The sequence below is a fragment of the Macaca nemestrina genome, assembly GCF_043159975.1.
Source record: "Macaca nemestrina isolate mMacNem1 chromosome 4 unlocalized genomic scaffold, mMacNem.hap1 SUPER_4_unloc_6, whole genome shotgun sequence".
NCBI lineage: Eukaryota > Metazoa > Chordata > Mammalia > Primates > Cercopithecidae > Macaca > Macaca nemestrina.
The window spans coordinates 385,001-406,340 of NW_027257560.1; the positions used below are offsets into that span (position 1 = coordinate 385,001).

The window sequence follows — 21,340 nt, forward strand, 5'->3', positions numbered from 1 at the left end:
CCATTCTGGAAAACAGCTTGACAGTTTCTTAAAAAACTAAACGTGCAATTGCTGTAGGAGGCAGCACTCACATTCACGGGCAATTATCCCAGAGAAATGAGGACTCATGTTCACACAAAAACCTATATGTATCTGTTCATAGCAGCATTATTTATAAAGTCTAGAAACTGGACACAGCCCGGAGACTGCTCAGCAGGTGAATGGTTAAACCAACTGGTGCACCCAGGCCCCAGATACCACTCTGCAGTAGTTAATGACGTCCTTGTTCATCAGTCTTTCAACCTCGAAACCACCATCATGCTTAATCCCCTTTTTTCCATCCTGGGTCTGAGTGGACTTCATTTTGCATTTCTTTCTAATGCATTTTCCCTCTGTCCTTTCTGCTTGAGCCTCATGCCTCATTGGAACCATTGTAAGAGCCACCGAATTGTTTCTCTTCTCTGCCTCATCATGGAATCCTTTCTACACTTCATGCCCCGCATTGCCATTGGAACAATCTTTCCAAAACATGAACAAACTAACTTAAAAGAAATATCCCAGGTAGCCTTCCAAATAAGTATAAGCTTTCTCTTAGAAGTTTCACTTCTTGTCTATAGGGAACCCAGGACTGTAGAGAGACAGATTTGCTGTCTGCATTTTAAGATCAGGCAGAAATCCCTGGAGGGGCCCATGTGGAATAGTGGAACAAATACTGGTTCTAGAATCAGAAGCCCTCATATCCTGGTTCTAACACTAGCTGGATGTTCTTGGGAAAGTTTTGGTTTCAAACCTCAGTATGAGGAAGCATCCTCAAGGGATCACACAAGGCTGCTGGGAGGAGCAGATGAGGGCCATGGTGAACATGCTGTGTAATCCGTGAAGCACGTCGTATATGTGAGAAGTGGAGCTGTGTGGATAGCGGTTCTGGAATCATTGTATGAAAACGATGGAAAGCACATTTGTAGTTCTGCCTGATGATACCACTGGGCACCTGGGTTGTACACGCCTGCAACATGGGTGAGGCCCGGGTCAGTACAGCTCACAGTTTGGTTTTCATGCAGTTAGAAAGGCCCGAGAGGACCCTTCCCCCCTCCAGCTGTAGGAAGGAGGTGGCTGTCTCCTGCTTATATTTGGTGGGATTGTCTGTGGCTCCTTGGGGACAGGAATGCAGGGAGTGGGGGAAGAAAGCCGGCCTGACTGCTCGCTAGTCAGCCTTCCCCCAGGGAAGAGTGGAGGGGTCATTTCGTGGTAACTTGCCAAGTCTTTCTTAACCCATCTGCTCTTAGAAATGACCAGCATGACAAGTAAAAGACCCATTAGAGACAGATGGGCTGTGTGTCCCGTGCGTTTATGGCTTTGTGGTCTCAGAGCTGCCAGAATTCGATAGCTTTCTGGGGAATGCTGGGTCAGCCAAGGGGCTGAAAATAGTGAGAGGAAGAAAATTCCCCCTCGCTGCTCTGGTCTGGGAGTGATTAGTGAGTGGAGCGGCATGGAGGGCCCAGCCGTGGTGTCCCTCTCAAGCACACCCTCACTGCAGTGGGAACGCGGGTCTCAACCTCCCTAGGCCTCCGTGATTTTCGTCTGTCACATACTCACCTCCAGCAGGGATGTCTATGGTGATGAGATGAGGGAGCATCGTAGCACATGTGGCACTTAGTAGGCTTGCGGTGAGTGGACGCTGGCGTCAGTGGAACAGGAGACTGGGCGCTTCGTGTGGACGCACTCACGTACTGGTGGCATGGGTGGACAGAGGAGAGAGGGACGCTCTGCAGTTCTCCTTTTGGTCTGTCACCCCCGCTGTTGTGAGCAGAATCCGTGAGTGTATTCTGTTGCCCCAGTCAACTTGGTAGGCTGATTGCTCAATTTTCTGCTTCCACTTTTGATTTCTTAAGAATGGGAAAACGAATACTTCAGATACTTTTCTGGTTGATGCTATACATTCCTTGATATCACCTTAATGCTTTTTAATTTCTATGTATTTTGGATGTTGGAGCTTGTCTGACATCTGTGCTTTTATGTCTCAACCTCTCGCGTAACTGTTGGCCACACCAGAACCAGAGAGAAGTGAGTAGACCGATTGGTAGCAGGGCTAGGACTGTAATTCCCCAGCCTTTTGGTGCCCAGCAGGCTCTGTTTTCTGTATTGCACTGCTCTTCTCTATTTCGACCCCTGTTAGGACAGTGGATGTGAAATGTAGCTGGGCGCTTTTGGGGGTGTGCTAGGAGTGTGGCAGATGCCTCAGACTGGCATTTTCCCCTGATTCTGAATTCTCATGGCTCAGAGTCAGTCTCTAGGCTACTGACTGGGAAGATGCAGGAAGTTGTTTTGTATGACAAACTATGCCAGGGCATTTTTTTCACCCGGCAATTTGTTTGGTTTGGACTGGAATAAATCTCTGATCTTGGTTTCTTTGTCTATATTATTAGGGAGTGGAGCCTGACTTGTTAACTTAGCCCAATTCATAGTGCTTAGAATCTCAGTGAGTGTGTGTTGAACTGAGCGGAAGTGTGAGAGCATCTTGGACAGTGGTTTGCAAACCTAGCTGCATCTTGGGGGCTGTGAAAAAAGCATGTGTGCTTACTCCCGACCAGTTGAAATAGAATCTGCAGGAATGGAGCCTGGGCAGGTATAGTGCTGTTAAAAACCCCCAGGTGGTTCTGATATACTGTAAAGGTTGAGTAAAGGTTGAGATGCCCTGATCCACAGTGAATTGGAGTCCTGGATCATAGACATGCCTTATGCCTTCACCAGCTTAGAATGGTTCTTGTGCTTTAGAACTGTGAAAAAGTGTTATGCAAACAAATGTGGAAACAGCCTAAATGTCACATCCTGTTACTACCTGTCATGAAGTATATTTACCGGTTACTCACTCTACTCTGATCTCTACCCATTCCACCTTTTCTTCATGGTATGAAGTACTCTTTAGGCATTTATTGAACTCTTGTTTGTACCACCGCTGTGCTGGACAGTTTATAAATATTACTTCTTTAAACAAGGCCTATGGAGTCAGGCTGCCTGGGTTTTGCTAACTAGCTGTGTCATTTGGGGCAACTTTTTAAGCTTATATAAACCTGACTTTCATCTATGAAATGGGATGACAGGGGGTCATGATCATCTCACAGGATCATGCAAATGTGTGTGTAAAGTGCTTAGTTTGGTGCCTAACACATAGTAACTACTTAGTAAAGTTATTATTACACCATCATCATCATATTTAAATGTAAATATTAAGAGCTAATAAATTTGTAAAAGGTACTATACCCTTACCCCTTGAACCAAAGACTACTTTAGTTTTAAGTGGTTGGGTTAATTTATCACTTAAATATTGGCCTCTTGAATACCTTGAATTTCAATTGAACGTAACCAGAGGATTTCATAATTGGACCGTTGCCTGTGGAAGTTGGAGCTTTGTTTGTTTGGTTTCACTTCCTACACTAAGCATATGGCTGTGCACATCTTTATGATGACTTTTGGTACTGGGGAATCAAAGCTTCATTCGCTTTTTGGAGGAGATGACCTTATGCTGTATGAAGCACTCAGACTTCGTTAACTATGTACCATCCAGACAAGACCAGGTGCTTCCCAGGGCAGCCTGTCCTTTTCTTATCTCTTTCATCAATCTAGCATGTTCCTTCTATTCCTCTTTATATTAGAACTTCTCTTTGAACAAGGAATGTTGTTTTGTCACTGCTAGGTCCCCAGCAATTAGTAATGCCTAGCACATACTAGGTGCCTCCTGAATGTTAATAGGTGATAATCTAGCAGTACACAAGATAAATCCGCAGGTTGAGATTTAAGCTGTGTGGTATGAAGGCTGCATTGGCAAACTTATTAAATCAATTTTGTTAATACAAGTTTAACATATCTTAGTAACTGACTTAGTTCAGGAATCATTTGCTGAGTGTCTTCTAGGCCAGACATTGGGGACAGAAAGGTAATAATATATGATCCCTGCCTCATGTGCAGGAAGTCTAGTGCGATGGACAGATGCGTGCTAATGGCTGCCATGGAATACGGTGAGTATTAGATAAAGGGGCACCCTGTGTGCCCTTGGAGCATAGAGCAGGGCTTGTGTTCTGGGAACATGGGCTCCATGTGAAAACACAATTTAAATTCTCTTTTTTCTTTCTTTTTTTTTATTTTTATTTTTTTTGAGACAGAGTCTTGCTCTGTGGTCCAGGCTGGAGTATAGTGGTGTGATCTCGGCTCACTGCAACGTGCTCCCCCCAGGTTCAAGCGATTCTCGTACCTCAGCCTCCCGAGTAGCTGGGATAACAGGTGTGCGCCACCACGCCTGGCTAATTTTTGCATTTATAGTAGAGATGGAGTTTCACCATGCTGGCTGGGCTGGTCTTGGACTCCTGACATCAGGTGATCCTCCCGCCTCGGTCTTCCAAAGTTCTGGGATTATAGTCATGTATGTATTCATCCTTTTAAATATCTGCGGGTAGCATTTAACTTTAAATGGGTACTAATTAAACTATTGAATGACTTTAGTATGGATTGAATGACTTTGCTCGGGCCTCGTTTTTAATTTCCTTCATTAGAGAGAAAAAAAAAAAAATGCAGGTTGAATATCCCTCATCCAAACTTCTTGGAATCAGAAGTGTCTCAGATTTTTTTCCTTTTTTGGATTTTTGAATATTTGCATTATACCTGCTGGTTGAGCATCCTGAATTCAAAAATCCAGAGTCTGAGCTGTTCCAATGAACATTTCATTGAGCATCACCTCGACACTCAAAAGTTGAGGATTTCAGAGTTTCTGGTTAGGGAGACTCATCTTGTATGGGTGCTGGGTTGTTGCAGGAGTTTTGGACCAGAGGTTGGGTGACTAGGCTTTGGTTTTCGCTTTGTTATTAAACGGGCTGTTTTATTCCATAATCTCAGCTTTAGATCCCCCGGTTGTCAAAGAAGGGAACGGGCCATCTGATGTTTAAGGCCTCTGTTAGTTCTGACTTGGAGACACCTGGCTTCCGTTCATCTTCCTTAGGAGTGGACAAAGAATATGGGAATTTTGAAATCGTTAGTCAACATCTACAGGGTCATTGCAGCCTGGTTTTGGGTAAGGTCATCTTTAGTGAGCCCAGGGAGAAACAGTGGTTTAGCTGTCAGCTGAGAGGGGTAAGCGGTCCTATTAATTTTCCTCTGTGTTAGTGAAAGCATTGTTGAGGGTCACAGCGTTAGTGGAGCTGGCTGGAAAGAGGAGGGGAACTCACTGTTACAGGTTATATTGAATGTCTTTTCAGTCACTAAATGCTTTTTATGATATGTTTTTCAGGATTTCAGTGTTGTATGATTTCTCTGTGTTAAGCACAGGAAATTTAACATCAGCAAAAAAGAATGCTCTTTCTGTTTTTTTCCTTTGAGATGGAGTTTCGTTCTTGTCGCCCAGGCTGGAGTGCAGTGGCGTGATCTCAGCTCACTGCAACCTTGGCCTCCTGAGTTCAAGCGATTTTCCTGCCTCAGCCTCCCGAGTAGCTGGGATTACAGGTGCCCACCAGCATGCCTGGCTAATTTTTGTATTTTTAGTACAGATGAGGCTTTGCCATATTGGCCAAGCTGTTCTTGAACTTCTGACCTCAGGTGATCCTCCTGCCTCGGCTTCCCAAATTGCTGGGATTACAGGCATGTGCCGCGATGCCTGGCCTTGAATGTTCTTTCTATGGGAATTTACAAAAGCCAGCTTTTGAGTCTAGTGGCAGAAAACCTCTTCATTATTTAGCTGTGCTGTGAGCTTGGAGGGCTTCAAGCCCAGCTGAAAAAGCTGTAGTATTCTATGTCAGTTGGCTGTCTTGGAGAACTTAATGAGCACTGGACTGGAGTGATACTGTCAGAGTTCATGAGCGGTTTGAGGCTCTCAAAGCCTAGATACTGGGGTTGCCCAAATACATCAGCTGGACTCACTATTTCTCTCGGGAGTCGGGGGGTGGAAAATGCTGTGGTCTTAACTCTGCTCTTAATTTTACAGTGCTGTTATTAATGGTAAGAATGATTTCATACGTTTGCATTTTGCTTTGTAATTCACAGAGAATTTTAAAATCTGTTATCTGATTTTATTCCCTCAGCAGTTCTGTGAAAAAGGTAGAGCACTTTCATATCTTCTGTTTTTCCATGATTCTCTTGTGGCTCACAGAAGCTAAGAGCTTTCACCAAGGTCATAGGGTGAATGAGTTGCAGAGCTGGGAGTAGAGGCTCAGGCTTCTAGTGACCCTGTTTCTTCCTTGATAGCTTGCTCTGGTGGCGCTATGCTCAGGTAACTGCGCATGCTCGGTTTGGTCTTTTGTAAATCCCTGCCCCATTTCGGGGGAAGTTCTTGGGAGGCTTCTATTCATTTTGGAGCATTTAAGTATCTTGTCCTCTCTCCCTCTTCCCAGATGCATGGGCATTTCTGCAGGCCCCCAGGCTGGCCCTTGTGCGTGGGGGCGTCTCCTGTCTCCACGTTGCTTGCACGCCCCGGGGCCCCCTAGTGCCTGCCTCCACACTGCAAGCTGTTTGGTAAATGTTACTAAGTCGGCATCGTTGTTTTCTAGAAATGGGACGGGGTATGGATGGCACGTTCTTTTCTGTGTGAAGTCTGCGATTGTATCATCTTGCCTTCCCCGTGTGTGCTCCTTGAGGGTGTCGCTGTGCTGCGGTCATCTGTGTTCCCTAGGGTGCCTCCCTTGGAGTTCGGGCGGTAGTAGACATGCAGTCAGTGTTCACGGCCTGAATGAGAGGAAAGCCAACAGAGCCATTAAATCTGGAAAATGACAAGTGAAGGAAAGGAATTTTTATTGAAGGCATGTGAAAAAGAAATCTTTTTAGAAAAGTTGACCTGTTTCTCAATTGGAGTTGAATTTCAGCTCAGAAAAGCAGCTGTGTGCCCAGAGGGATTTGGGATTTCAGTTTTTGACAGATGAATTGAATTTGTTGTTGTATGAATGTATTATCCTTTTGTGGTTTTATTAGGCCTTTCTCCCAAATGGAATCGATTTTTCTATAAAAGTCACACTTCCTTTTTGAGAAGTGTAACACTAATTGTATGGGATGGTCTCCCAAAAGATTACCTGCCAGGAACCAAACACACTGCCTGAGACTCACGGCCCCTGGTTTCTGCCTGTGCAGCTGCAGGGCAGAGAGGCACGCTCGAGCTGAAATCAAGACGCGTGTCTGCATCTTCTCTTTCTTGACTGCTGTTTCGTCTCTGAGCTGGCCTGCCTTCAACGTCTAGGAGCTTGGTGGGTGTAGACACATTACGGTATGGAGGAGGGATATGGTGTTGCCACAGCCAGGAGACTGGCTGAAGTCTCTGTTCTCTTCCTGCTCACTGCTCTGACTTTGTATGAGTCACATTTGTAGGGCTGTGCACAGCGGCTTACACCTGTAATCCCAGCACTTTGGGAGGCCGACCTGGGAGGATGTCTTGAGCCCAGAGTTTGGAACCAGTCTGGGCAACATGGTGAAACCCCATTCCTACAAAAAATAAAAATTAAAAAATTAGCCAGATGTGGTGGCTCCTGCCTGTAATCCCAGCTACTGGAGAGTCTGAGGTTCGAGAATCACTTGAGCCTGGGAAGTCGAGGCTGCAGTGAACCATCATCACGCCACTGCACTCCAGTCTGGTCAGAGCAAGACCTTGTCCCCAAAAAAACAAACAAACAAAAACTCATTTGTAATAGTGGCAGTAGTTAACTTTTGAAAGTTTGAAGAAAAGTTTCTAAATAACCTGTGACCATGGACAACTTACTTAGCCTTTCTATGCCTCAGTTTCCTCATCTATGAAAAATGAGAGAATATGGTACTGATCTTACAGGATTTCAATGAGAACTAGACGAGATCAAACTCAGAGCCTGGCACCTCGTGAGTGCACACTCAATGTTATTATTTCAACATTTTAGAGGAAAAAGAATGCTAATGGGTCACTATGGCTAAACATAGTCTATCACTGGCGTTACTTATGGTATTGGAAGGAAGTTGAATTCCATATAGATAGTGTGATGGAGAAAGTATTTTGGGCATTGGCAGTATTTATTCAAAGAACAAAGGATGTGTCTGTCCTGTGTGGAGAGCCGTTTCCGCTTGTTTCTTTAAATGCTATGGGAAAAGCAGTGGACCCTGTGCTCTCTGCCGGACAGCTTCAGTCTCCGCGTATTGATTTGGCCAATGGTCGCTCGCCGTCATCATGGCAGCAGCATTGGAAGGGACAGCTTGTCTTGATTTGCATTTTTGGGTGTTTGTGCTATTTATAGACAATTAAGACTTGGAAGCCTGTTTATGGCAAGCTGGCAAATTCAGCAAAACATGGAAAAACCTGTTAGCAGAGTTTGCACGTGTGTGGGCACAGAGCAGCCAAATAAACACACAAGTTTTCCTGTATTTTAAAACTCTCTGAAAAAAAAAAAAAGACATTAAACCATTGCCCAGATGGCTTATAGAGCTAGAGCTTTTTCCTTGAAGTACGTGAGTATGACTGTCAGACATCTGAATCCCCAAGCCATCTTAAAACATCATTTGGATGCTACCCCCTCTCTGCCCCTTTTTTCCATTTGTAAGGGACAAGGATCCAGGAAGGAAAGTATTAGTTTACAAAGGCTTTTGTTACAATTAATCGTTCATGTTCTTTCTTTTGGTATCTTATTCTCTGTTTACATTTTTTTTTTATTTTTACATTTTTTGAGACAGAGTCTTGCTCTGTCACCCAGGCTGGAGTGCAGTGGCACCCTCTCGGCTCACTCCAACCTCTGCCTCCCAGGTTCAAGTGATTCTTGTGCCTCAGCTTCCTGAGTAACTGAGATTACAGGCGTGTGCCACCACGTCCAGCTAATTTTTATGTTTTTAGTAGAGACCAGGTTTCGCCGCATTGGTCAGGCTGATCTTGAACTCCTGAACTCAGGTGATCTGCCTGCCTCAGTCTCCCAAAGAGCTGAGAATACAGGTGTGAGCCACCGCGCCCGGCCGCTGTTTCCATTTTGTAAACACTAGCGCCACCCCAGTGTAGGGTGGCTAGGGGTATTCTTCTTTCCTGTTTCCTGGTGTATTTTCCTCTACAGCGTTGATCACTCTTTAACATACTTTTTGGTTGTCTGTCTCTACCTACAAAAATATATGTTCGCTGTTATATCACCAGTGCCTGGCACGTAGATAGTCAGTCAATATTTGTTGAATGAATGAATGAATGGGCTGAAAGAACCTTCTTCTTCTTTCTTCTGTCACTTCACACCATAGGCTTTTGGAAAATGCTATATGAACAGGGATCGTAAGCAGCAGAAGTTACACACATGGCTGTGGGATAGCCCATCATCCTCAGATACTTGTCTGGAAGGAGGTGGAGTACATGAGTAGAAATGATACAAGATAACCTCTTCAGGAAATCAGCCAGGTGTCACAACTTTTCACATAGGCGTGTGATGTTAGTGTATGTGTGTATGAAGAGCTGTCGTGGCCTAGAATCACGGGCCTTTAGATCCCTTGTACAGATAGAAAAGTAAAGGTGGAGGCCCAGGAATGCTGTAGGCCACCGAGGTAGAGTCCCTGTCTGCCCTTCTCAGTGTCCGGTCACTTCTCAGTGCACTCCCCTCTTTACTGCTAAAGCCACTTTCCCTGATTCTGAATGTGTAACCACGAGGGGGAAAATGTCCTCCAGGCTCACAATTTGTGGAGAAAAAGCCCAGCACCTAAAATAATGTTCACGAAGTTTGTACCTAGAAAACGTGGCCATTTCTATCATATCTTTGAATTTCCCTCTTTCTCATACATTTTATAAACAAGACAGTAGAAGGAGATTCGTGAACAGCCACTTTAGAACAAGAGGGAAAAAATCAAATCTAGAACATTCCAGTTTCTGTTTTCTTCTCAGTTTAGGGCTAAGGCACTTTAGCTTCCTGTCTAAGGGACTACTCAAATCTGATTAGAAGCCATTGTGGGCTGGTAATTATCCGTAATTTTAGGAAGACAGATGCAGCACCAACTCTATTCTCTGATAGTAGGCTTAAGAATTTTAAATTTGCATGGCAGGAGAATCAGATGGTGAGGTGGGATAAGCGTTCAGATGCTTGGTCATTGATAGCTTTTTACTTCCACGTATCACATGGGGATTTGGGACTCGGGAAGCCCGCTGAGAACTGATGACTATCTGTCCCCTGAACAGCTGGGGTCTGTTTCATCCTGAGCTCAGAAAGATTGCTCCTACTGCAGCCAGGGAAGACAGGTTGTTGACTGGTTAGAAATCATGGCAGGTTATTTTCTCCACCCGCAGTTCGCAGTTGAAAAGCAGAGCTATCAAAAAGTTGTCTTCTCTGTTGTATTTCAAATCTGGGTGTTTAAAAAATTATGTAAGCAAATTAAGCATTTCTGTAATGGTAGTTGTGTGTGTTCTTGATGCGAATGAGAGGTGCATTCCCTTGTAAAATCTCTGGGACTTTATAGGAGTATGTGAGCCTTAGAACAAAAGTTGGTTTTCTAGATGATCACGTAGATATGATGCTGAGCACTAGACAAAGATGTTGATTGAAGCGATTTAAAAAAAATTTTTCTGAGTTCAGATTTTACACCAATATTTAGAAAATCAGCAAAAGAACTTGGAGGAATGTTCTCAGGCATCCAGTTCAGCCCCCTGCGCACATTGTCATAAAATCCGAGGGTGTGTACAGGGAGACGCATTCCTTTCTGTTCTCATCACTGGTCCTTTCCTGGCTCTGCACCTGCCTGTCATGCGCGTCCGTGCGAAGAGACCACCAAACAGGCTTTGTGTGAGCAATAAAGCTTTTTAATCACCTGGGTGCAGGCGGGCTGAGTCCAAAAAAGAGAGTCAGTGAAGGGAGATAAGGGTGGGGCCGTTTTATAGGGTTTGGGTAGGTAAAGGAAAATTACAGTCAAAAGGGGGTTCTGTGGCGGGCAGGAGTGAGGGTCACAAGGTTCTCAGTATGGGAGCTTTTTGAGCCAGGATGAGCCAGGAAAAGGAATTTCACAAGATAATATAATCACTTAAGGCAAGGACTTCATTTTCACTTCTTTTGTGGTAGAATGTCATCAGTTAAGGTGGGACAGGGCATTTGCACTTCTTTTGTGATTCTTCAGTTACTTCAGGCCATCTGGGCATATACGTGCAAGTCACAGGGGATGCGATGGCTTGGCTTGGGCTCAGAAGCATGACATTGCCCTCTTCCCGACCTTCCCTACCTTTTCCCTCCTGTGCGGTTCTCTCACAAAGCGAATGGCCTCAGCCACAGCTTCTCTGCAGCTGCATCAGACTGTGGCGACAGGAGTGGTGGCTCCTGCAGGGCCTGCTGTCCCCACGGAGCCCAGTCTTGCTTGCGGCTGGAACCTGGTCACCATTTGCACCGAAAGTATGTAATTCTACAGAATGAGAGCCAACATGCTGGGAATGGAGGTGTCTTTATCACGGTGCTCTGCATATTTTAATCTTGGGTAGAAAGTATGGAAAAGTATGTGATACCTGTGGTTTGATGTCAGAAGGACATTGTGAACTTGATGTGGACTGAGGATGTTCAGGTGCAACAGGCACCCCGGCTTCATTAAATGAGACTTCCCCACCTCCCTGCCAGGCATGCACAGGTGTATGGCCACATCTTATGTGTCATCCTTATCTAGAGTGCGCCTTGTCATGCTTAAAGTTACATGATGATATTCTGCCTCATAGAGTAGGTCCCAAACCGCATTCAACACAGAAATATACTCTTGCTATTATACATAGAAAGGGCTTTCATATACCAAGCGGGAGAGCAGTCCTAAAATCTGGGCTGGAATCACAGAAGGAAGGTTTGGGAAGCAACAGATTCCCTAGTCCAAAGCTGGTTTTTGATGAACCTAGAAACAGGACCAAGAGAAGTGAATTTCCCTAAGGCCCTGACAGTGTCTCACGGTAGCATTTGAACCTAGCAGTTTCTTGACCTATTTCTTTAAATGATTAGTCATGCTTCCTCTGATTCCTATATAAACGTATTCCTCATTCATTCTTTTGTTTCAGTGAATTATTGCAGTGCTACCACGTAACAGTATTGGAGTCAAAATGTGGCAGTGTTTATCCCTTTCCAAGGTTTTTAGTTGCACAGTTTGTCAAAGTTGTGCTAACAGTTTCTTGTTGGTTGCAAGGTGTCCTTTCAGAAGCCAATTGTGTGGTGTATTGACGTTGATTGTTGGAGGTAGTTTGGTTAGAACGTACTTCGAGTGGCTGGCGTGGGCCTGGGGAACAGTGACAACTGCCTGCTTCATGGGCAGAGATGAAGTAATTGCTTCCTGGGAAGTACCATCCTCCTGGCCACACTCTCCAGCCCATTTCGTTTGTGTTGGTTTCCTCGCATCTGCACGTTTCTGGCTTCATGTGAGTCTCATTTATTGTAGCATATGACTTCAGGCTGTGGGGAAGAATGGCCATTTTAGCACAGAGATGCACACAAAGGAACAACTGGCTAAATGTGAGTGAAGACATTCTTAGAGGGGGTTTCATTTTTTTTATTCTTTAACAGGCAGTCTGGGAAGCATTCTGGACATGTGGCCTGCGCTGTGACAGTTCCTCCCTGCAGGATCCCAGATGTTTGGAGATTGTAGTGATAACTATTATCATTGAGAATGTCATTCTCACAGGCTCTAATAAGTCAGGATTTATTCAGTGTTAATTTGTTAAAGACAACTGTATTTCTAGCCAAATCCATGTGAGACGTTTCTCCTGGCAGTGTTGCTGGGGGTATTCCCGTGGCTTAGTCTTCGGGCAGCACACGCCTTTGAATACTGCTGAAGCTGTGAGTACCCAAAGCGCACTGGAGTACTTTTACCATACGGGGTGTTAGTCACTGATACACGTCTCAGTCAGACCTGATGGATTCTTGACCCCTTCCTTTCTTAATTTTTTAATTTTTATTTTTTATTTTTGTTTTTTAAGAGCATAACCCCTTAGGTGGCCACCATGAATCTCTGGTGTTTTCAGTTGGCTGCAGCCTATTTGCCGTCTCTGGTTCAAACATATTCGAAGCCTGATGATGCTTCCCTCGGTTGTTCTTCTGCTGTGTGACCTCCGTGCCCGCAGGGTTCAAGAGTGTCAGAGCTGGGAGCCACCTTCACAACTACCAGGGTTTCCGGAACCTCCTTTATCTAGCCCTGGGGACGGAAGAGGTGTCATCAGAGTCGGAGGCTTATTAGGGTTACACGCCATTGATAACAAATGAGGAGGTTTTCTTTTATATAAGGGGAGCTTCTTATAATGTGCTTTAGTAGGGTAAAGAAGCTTTTGAGATTTGCTTTCTCTGGAAAGATAATTTGTGATCCTGCTGTTGCTTTCAACAAAAATATAATTTGCATACCAGTGCATGTTGTATTACTGAGCACTGGCTGACAAATGGTTCTTAACTCATCATTCACTCCGCCACTGTTTCTTGAATGGCATATGTGTGCCAGCTGTAGTAGGAACTTGCTAGGCTCTAGGACTAACCCTTATGAAATAGGGGTCCTGGGGGAAGCAAATGCATATAACTATAAACGTTTGAGGGGATATCAGAGGGGTGCCTATAGGTACAAAAGTTTGTTCATTCATTGTCCCATCTAGGAGGTTTTGTGTCTTAGCAGCGTGTTCCATAGCAACCCATCCCTCTATCAAAATATTCATCATGTTATTTTGAAATTCTCTGCTTAGGTATGTGTTTTTCTGACTACATTTAGAACTGGTTAAGGACAGGCTATGGGGTATGTATTATATATATCTACACACACACATATATTTTTATATATACACATTACCATTGTAAATATACTATATATTTATATATATACTCATATATATATTTCTCCCTCTCTATATATACATACACACCACACACATATATATACACACATATATATGAAATACACACACACACACACACACACACACTTCTACTGCCAAGCACAGAAAGTCAATACTAGGCAAGAGTTCTTTTAGTGTTCATGAAAAAATAGATGTGTTAGTTGAGAGCGTCCTTAAGTTGCCAGGGGAAAGACAGGATGGATTCACAAAGGGAGATAGTGTGTTTTTTTTCCTTTGTTTAACTCTTGAATTCGAAATAATCCAGACTTATGGAAAAGTTGCAAAAATAGTACAGAGAATTCCCATATACTCTTCCCTCAGATTCCCCAAACATTTCACCCCATTTGTACTTTCTTTCTCTGTGGATATAATTTTTTTTTTCTGAAATGTTTGAGAGTGGAAGGTAGCATGCAGGCAGGGTGAAAGGCGGAAGGAGAGAGGTGGGTTGGGAGGCTTTTTTTTTTTTTGACCTTCTGAGATGGCGTTTCACTCTTGTCACCCAGGCTGGAGTGCAATGGCACGATCTTGGCTCACTGTAACCTCTGTCTTCTGAGTTCAAGTGATTCTCCTGCTTCAGCCTCTGGGATAGCTGGGATTACAGGCGCCCACCACCATGCTTGCCTAATTTTTTGTATTTTTAGTAGGGGCATTTCACCATTTTGGTCAGGCTGGTCTTGAGCTCCTGACCTCTGATGATCCACCTGCCTTGGCCTACCAAAGTGCTGGGATTACAGGCATGAGCCACTGTGGCTGGCGATTGGGAGGCTTTTGCAGTAACCCAGAGCGCTATGATGAGGGCTGGACCTGGTTGGAAATGATGAGAAAGGTGAGAAGTGGTTAGGTCTGGCATATATTTTGAAAGGAGAGTTTAAATGGGTTGGATGACAAGAGAGAGAAAAAGAAGTTTTAAGGATGATGTCAAGGATTTTGGCCTGAGTAACTGGAAGACTAGAGATGCTGTTATTGGGATTGGGAAGACTATGGGAGGAGTGGGTTATAGCAGGGGGAATCAAAAGTGTGTTTTCGGCATGCTAAATTTGAGGTCCAAAAAGGGATATCAAGAAGTGTTGGCTGGGCGCGGTGCCTCACGCCTGTAATTCCAGCACTTTGGGAGGCTGAGGCGGGCAGATCACCTGAGGTCAAGAGTTCGAGACCAGCCTGATAATTATTAAAATCGATCATTGATGTTTACTAATTAATCATATTATTGCTCCTGATACTGCAGGGGGTGTATACCTACCTGTGATGTTGTTCCTAATATCCAGGGACAGAGAGCATGATTTTAGTTTTAATATCACAGTAGGTGTACACTCACCATGTGAAACTGATCCTAATATCCAGGGGGGTAGAATATGACATGACTCCCAACATAGCAATGAATGGACAGCCACCTGGTGATATTACTCCTAATATACACAGAAGAAGCGTATGATATTACTCCCAATATCCCAGGGAGGGTACAGCTCTTCTGTGATATGGTTCCTAGTATCTGGAGGGGGAGAGGATGATAATAATTCCAGTATCACAGGCTGTGTTCACCCGCCCTGTGATATTGTTATTAATATTCTGGAAGGGAGAGGATGATATGATTCCCCATAGAGCAGGAGGCGTACACCCAGCCTGGGATATTGTTCCTAATATCCATGGAGAGGAGAGGCTGATGTTACTCCCAATATGGCAGGGGGTGTACATCCACCCTGTGATATTCTTCTTAATATTCCAAGGCTGAGAGGTTGATACTACTCCCAGTATCGCAGACACCGTACACCCCCATGTGATATTCTTCCTGATATCTGGAAGGGGAGAAGATGGTATTAATCCCCATATCGCAGGAGGTGAACACCCACTTTGTGATATCTTTCCTAATATGCAGAGGGAGAGAGGATAATATTATTCCCAATATTGCAGAAGATGTACACGCTCCCCCATGATATTGTCCTTAATATTCCAAGGCACAGAAGACGATGTTACTCCCAATATCGCAGAAAGTGTACACCCCCCAGTGATGTTGTTCCCATGATCCAGGAGGGAAGAGGATGATATGACTTTCAACCCCTGCACCCTGCAATGCTCTCACCCTGCAACACCGACACCAGCTCAACCTGACATGGGACCAGAGGTGCTGGCTGGGGGTGTTCATTGCTTCTCTTTTCTCCCTTGCCAGACTCAGTAGAGGAAGCTGAGACCGAGCAGCCGCAGGAACAAGGTAGGTTTTGCCCGTGGCTCAGGCTTCCTCTGGTTATGGGCTGGGTCTTGGAGTAACACCGGGGGAGGGGACAGAGCTGAGTACAGTGGGCAATGGATGTGGCTGTCACCCCTCTGTGGTGTGGGCCGGGGACTTGAGGGACATCGCCTGAGGTGGGCCTGAACCTCCCGTCTACTCTGGCACTGGAGGCCGTGGGGTCCCACACTTCTTCCAATGAACATGCTGACCCCTGCCTGGTCACCGACCGAGGTGGGACATCCTTTCCACTGCTGGAGACCACATGTAGCTGTGGGTTCCTTCTTCATGACCTGGAGAAGCTGCAGTTCACCCTGTGCTCCGCCTCAGAGATGGGAGGCCACACTGCCCTCAGCGGGTAGCAGAATGCAGAGCTTTAGGTTGCAGGGGCCTCAACTGAGGTCCCTGAAGGGTCTGCTCCTTCCTGAGGGGAGCCAGTGGGGAAGGGAAGGCTGTTGTAGGTTTGCCTCAGGGAGGGGGTGGTTCCACCCTCTGCCAAAGTCACTGGAGCAAAGGCACGTGGCTCTCCAGCTGCCCCGGAGGCCAGGGTAGTGGCTGGGAGGGGCTGTGTGCCTCTGCCGGATTGGGGAGATTTCTTAGCTAATCTAGTGTAGTCAAGTCAGACATTTGCCTCGAAATCATATTTATTTATTTTTTTAATTCCAAGGCTTTACAGATGAATAAGGAGGCAGTTTGTACTGAAAATATTTTTTACATGTGAGCTTGAAACAGAGAGTCTGTTTAAATCTAGTTTTTTCCTTCCCAGTAATGCCTCCTTTCATCCCAGGTTTTCCAACAGGAAATGCGCTTGTTTGCTCACCTCTGGGAGGGGGCTTTGGCTAGGAATCCACCAAAGCCAGCAGGCACCAGTGGGCTGCTGGAGCACGCTGGCCTTTGTTAACCCTTTAGGAACTGTGGGCTTCAGGTTTTCAGACCATTGAAGGTGAAGGTGGCCACAGGGGCCTGGAAGCTTTCCCATCCTTCCTGCAGCGATGGTCCGTTTCCCTGCACGGAGATGGGTACATGGGTACAACAGCCCTGTCCTGTGCCGTCAGTGGCTTTACCAATTTTGCATAGCAGCTTTTGAGCTGATCAATAGCTCTGATTGGCTATTGAGGATTTCATGGATTCCTGTACCCCACCGGGGGGCCCAATATGCTGACAAAAGTTACATTTGTAGTTGTAGTGCTGCATATACATGGGTCCAGTTAGAAGGCTTTGATTCTTTCTAAAGGGAAAGGCATCTCTGAGGGATCACTGAGCTGACATAGTCTCCTAAAACCATGCTGTGAGGTGGGCGACAAAGCAGGACAGGAGGGTGATTTTGTAGGAGAGTCGGTCCACGGGCCGGCGTGTTCTCTCTGTCCCCATAGTGCCGGAGTTCCTGTGTGCTCCAGGCCTGGGTTTGCATTGCACATAATTCTCAAGGGCTCATGGCAAGCTGTGCCAGGGACACAGAGAGGGGGGATGTGGGGACCTTGTCCCCAGTGGACCAAGGACTCAATGCTGAACTCTAATCTGTCTAGGTGTTTTTGTGACTTGCAGAAATACCTCCACCTTGCCTGGGCCTGGAGCCACAGGCGACCCTGCCGAAGGTGAAGAATGTTCTAGAACAATGCAAGACCTGCCCAGGCTGCCCCCAGGAGCCAGCATCCTGGGGTCTCTGTGCGGCATCCAGCAACATGAGCTTGCAGGACCCCAAGGAGCCTTCCTTCTTCTTGGAAGCTGAGGACGACTGGGAGGACCCAGAGGCCCTGACCTCACTGCTGTGTTCCTGAACGCCCCCGGGTACAAGGCCAGCTTCTGTGGCCTGTACGGTGTGGCATGGCCATGGCTGAGCGGCATGTTCTGCAGCTTTAGCGACGAGGAGGAGCTGACTGGGCGCCTGGCACAGGCCTGAGGGGTGGCCAAGAAAGCTGGCCTCTTCATGGCCCTGGCCAGACTCTGCTTCCTCCTGGGGCGGCTGTGCAGCAGGAGGCTCAAGCTGTCCCGGGCCCGGGTGTACTTGGAGGAAGCACTGGGGTCCCTGGAGGGCAGCTTTGGGGACCTGTTCCTGGTGGTGGCTGTGTACGCCAACCTGGCCAGCATTTACCGGAAGCAGAACGGGAGAAGTGTACACAGGTGGTTCCCAAAGCCATGGCCCTGCTCCTGGGGACGCCGGGTCACATCTGCAGCACCGAGGTGGAGGAATAGCTCCTGCAGCTGGCCCTGCAGCAGATAGTGGGTGGCCAGAGCCTGCAGGCCGCGGCCCGGGCCTGCTTCCTGCTGGCCAGGCACCATGTGCACCTCAAGCAGCTCGAGGAGGCCCTGCCCTTCCTAGAGCTGCTGCTGCTTTTGCACAGGGACTCGGGAGCCCCAGAGGCTGCGTGGCTCTCAGACTGCTCCCTACTGCTGGCTGACATCTACTCCTGGCTCCTACTCCTGGCCACAAGTGCCTGCCCCACCTCGTGCTGAGCCTGTGTCATGGTGGCCTCATTGAGGACACAGGACTCGCTGGCCGGCTCGCTAAGAAGCGTGAACCTGGTGCTCCAGAACTCCCTCCAGCCCCACAGCCGCCCCACCCAGACTTCCCACTACCTCAGGCGAGCGCTGGCCTCCCTAACCCCAGGCACAGGCCACGTGCTGCGCGGCCTTCTCCACACCAGCCTGGCCCAACTGTACAGCCACCGTGGCTATCACGGCCCAGCCATCACCTTCATGACACAGGCGGTGGAAGCCAGTGCTGTTGCCGGAGTCTGTGCCATCGTGGACCCCCTGGTGGCCCTGGCCTGGCTGCACGTGCTTCATGGACAGAGCCCGGTGGCCCTGAACATCCTGCAGTATATCCAGGATGCAGTGGTGGCCAGCGAGGACCAGGAGGGTATGATTGCCAACATGGTGGCCGTGGCTCTGAAGAGGACAGGCCAGACGAGGCAGGCAGCCGAGGGCTACTACTGCGCCCTACGGGCGGCTTGGTACCTGGGCCAGCGGAGGAACCAGGCAGTGGTGCTGGCCAACTTCGGGACCCTGTGCCTGCTCTGGGGTGCCAGAAGGCTGGCCCAGCACTACCTCCTGGAGGCTGTGCGGCTGTTCTCGAGGCTGCCCTGCAGGGAGTGTGGACAGGACTTCACCCACGTGCTCCTGTAGCTGGGCCACCTCTGCACCCGCCAGGGCCCGGCCCAGCAGGACAAGGGCTACTATGAGTGGGCCCTTCTGGTCGCCGTGGAGATGGGCCATGTGGAGAGTGAGTGCCCCAGTTCCCCCTGTGCGCCTTCCGGGGCCACTCGGGTCAGGGCACACCTGGGGTTTGTGATTCGGAAACAAGGGGTGGTTTTTCCACCATCGAAAGTGCTGAGTCATGGCCAGCAGCAGATGTTGGCAAGCGCCCTGGGGACAGGCGGTTCCCATGCAGGGCCAGGTCCTCTGTGCCCTACTGAGGCAGCCAGCTCTTCCTGGTTTGCCCAGGGACCATCCTGCCTTGAGCATGGAAAGTCCTGCTTGCTGGGAATCCCTAGACATAACCCTGGGATCAAGGCAGGCTCTCCTGCGCTGGGACTTGGGGCCCCTCCATGAGCCAGGCCCTGACACCGGTTCTTGTGCCCGTGTGATCTGCTTGGTATGTTGGCAGCCTGCGCACCTGTCATCCCACTTCACAGGGGACAGGGGGTGGGTGATTGCCCAAAGCCGCAGAGCAGTTCATGCAGAGTGTGTCAGGCCCCACCCACAAATGGGGCTTGTGGAGTCCTCGGGTGGCAGGGACTGAGTGTGGGAATGGAAGCTTCAGGCCAGAGAAGCCACAAAAGTGTGAGTGGTGTGATGGCGGGGCACCAGTTGGCCCCGGATTAGGGAAGCCTCTTTAGTGTGGGACCAGAGGGTTGAGAGGATTTAGTCAAGTAATAGGTGGTGGGGGAGGGGCTGGTGGTGTAGCCTGTGTGAAGCACCAGGGATGAGCGAGTGGGGGTGAGTGAGCGGGAGTGTGAGCGGGGATGAGTGAGTTGGGGTGAGTGAGCGGAGGTGTGATGGGGGTGAGTGAGCGGGAGTGTGAGCGGGGATGAGTGGGTTGTGAGCAGGGGTGCGTGAGTGGGGTGAGCGAGCGGGAGTGTGAGCGGGGATGAGTGGGTTGTGAGCAGGGGTGCGTGAGTGGGGGTGAGTGAGTGGGAGTGTGAGCGGGGATGAGTGGGGTGTGAGTGGGGGGTGAGTGAGCGGGAGTGTGAGCGGGGATGAGTGGGGTGTGAGTGAACAGGAGTGTGAGCGGGGATGAGTGGGGTGTGAGCGGGGATGAGTGAGTGGGGTGTGAGCGGGGATGAGTGAGTGGGGGTGAGTGAGCGGGAGTGTGAGCGGGGATGAGTGGGGTGTGAGCGGGGATGAGTGAGTGGGGGTGAGTGAGCGGGAGTGTGAGCAGGGATGAGTGGGGTATGAGCGGGGGTGAGTGAGCAGGGCTTATGCAGGGAGGTGCAGAGTTGGGAGCGGGTGGGTTGGGTGCTGGATGGTGAGAAGCTCTTCTGGAGAGCTAAGCAGGGCCTGGGGCCTCAGGCTGTGGCTTGGCCTTTTCCCCAAGAGCACTGGGGAGCCATGGGGTGCTATCGAACAGTCACTGAAGACTGAGCAGTGAACGGACAGTAGGTGGGCAGGGCTGTCTGAAATCTAGGCCACAGAGGATAGATGAGGAAGTTGAGTCCAGGAAAAAGGCTGAGTCGAGGGATACTGTTGAGTCCCCTCTGTCTTGCAGCGCTTTGTCATGGCATCGTGAGACCACTCAGAGGTGCCTCCTGTGGCCTGGGCCAGAGCCCCAGGGGCTGTGACCAAACCTGCCCATTTCCCAGCACAGGCCTGGCACCCACTCCTGGCCCTAGGAGGGATGAGATTTTGGAAAGGACCATGTGAAGGGGCCCTGGTCCCACATATCTGCCCAAGGAGGGGTGGGGGGTTCTGACCCAGGCTTCTTCCCCAGGGGCATTCTCTGACTGGAAGGAGACCCTCCAGGAACCCAGCGCCCCAGCCCCCACTGCAGCCTCCGGTGGCTCCTGGCACAACAGCCTGTGACACCTCCTCCTACGAGGCCCTCCCCGGTGTGCTGGGGGATTCAGACTTGGAAATGCAGGCCAGGGAACGGGGATCATGCTTCCCTGTCTCCCCACCCTGAGCTGAACAGTCGAGGAGACCGAGGGTGCCGCTGATACCCCACATGCTTCCTTGGGGTCATTTTTGAGTCACTTTCGGTAGTTTGTGTCCTTCTAGGAGTGTGGCTGTTGTGTCTGGATGGTCTGATTTCTTGGTGTACAATTGTTCGTAGTGTTTTCATGGAATCCTTTTATTTCTGTCAGGTCGGCAATAATGTTTCCTCTTTCATTTCTGATTTTAGAAACTTGGGTTTTTATTTATTTATT

General features: G+C 48.2%; 1 pseudogene; it reads left to right on the forward strand.

Annotated features, from left to right (window-relative positions):
• The window catches only part of LOC139361069 (SH3 domain and tetratricopeptide repeat-containing protein 1-like), a 38,680-nt pseudogene that overhangs the window by 5,251 nt on the left and 12,089 nt on the right, over positions 1 to 21,340 (forward strand).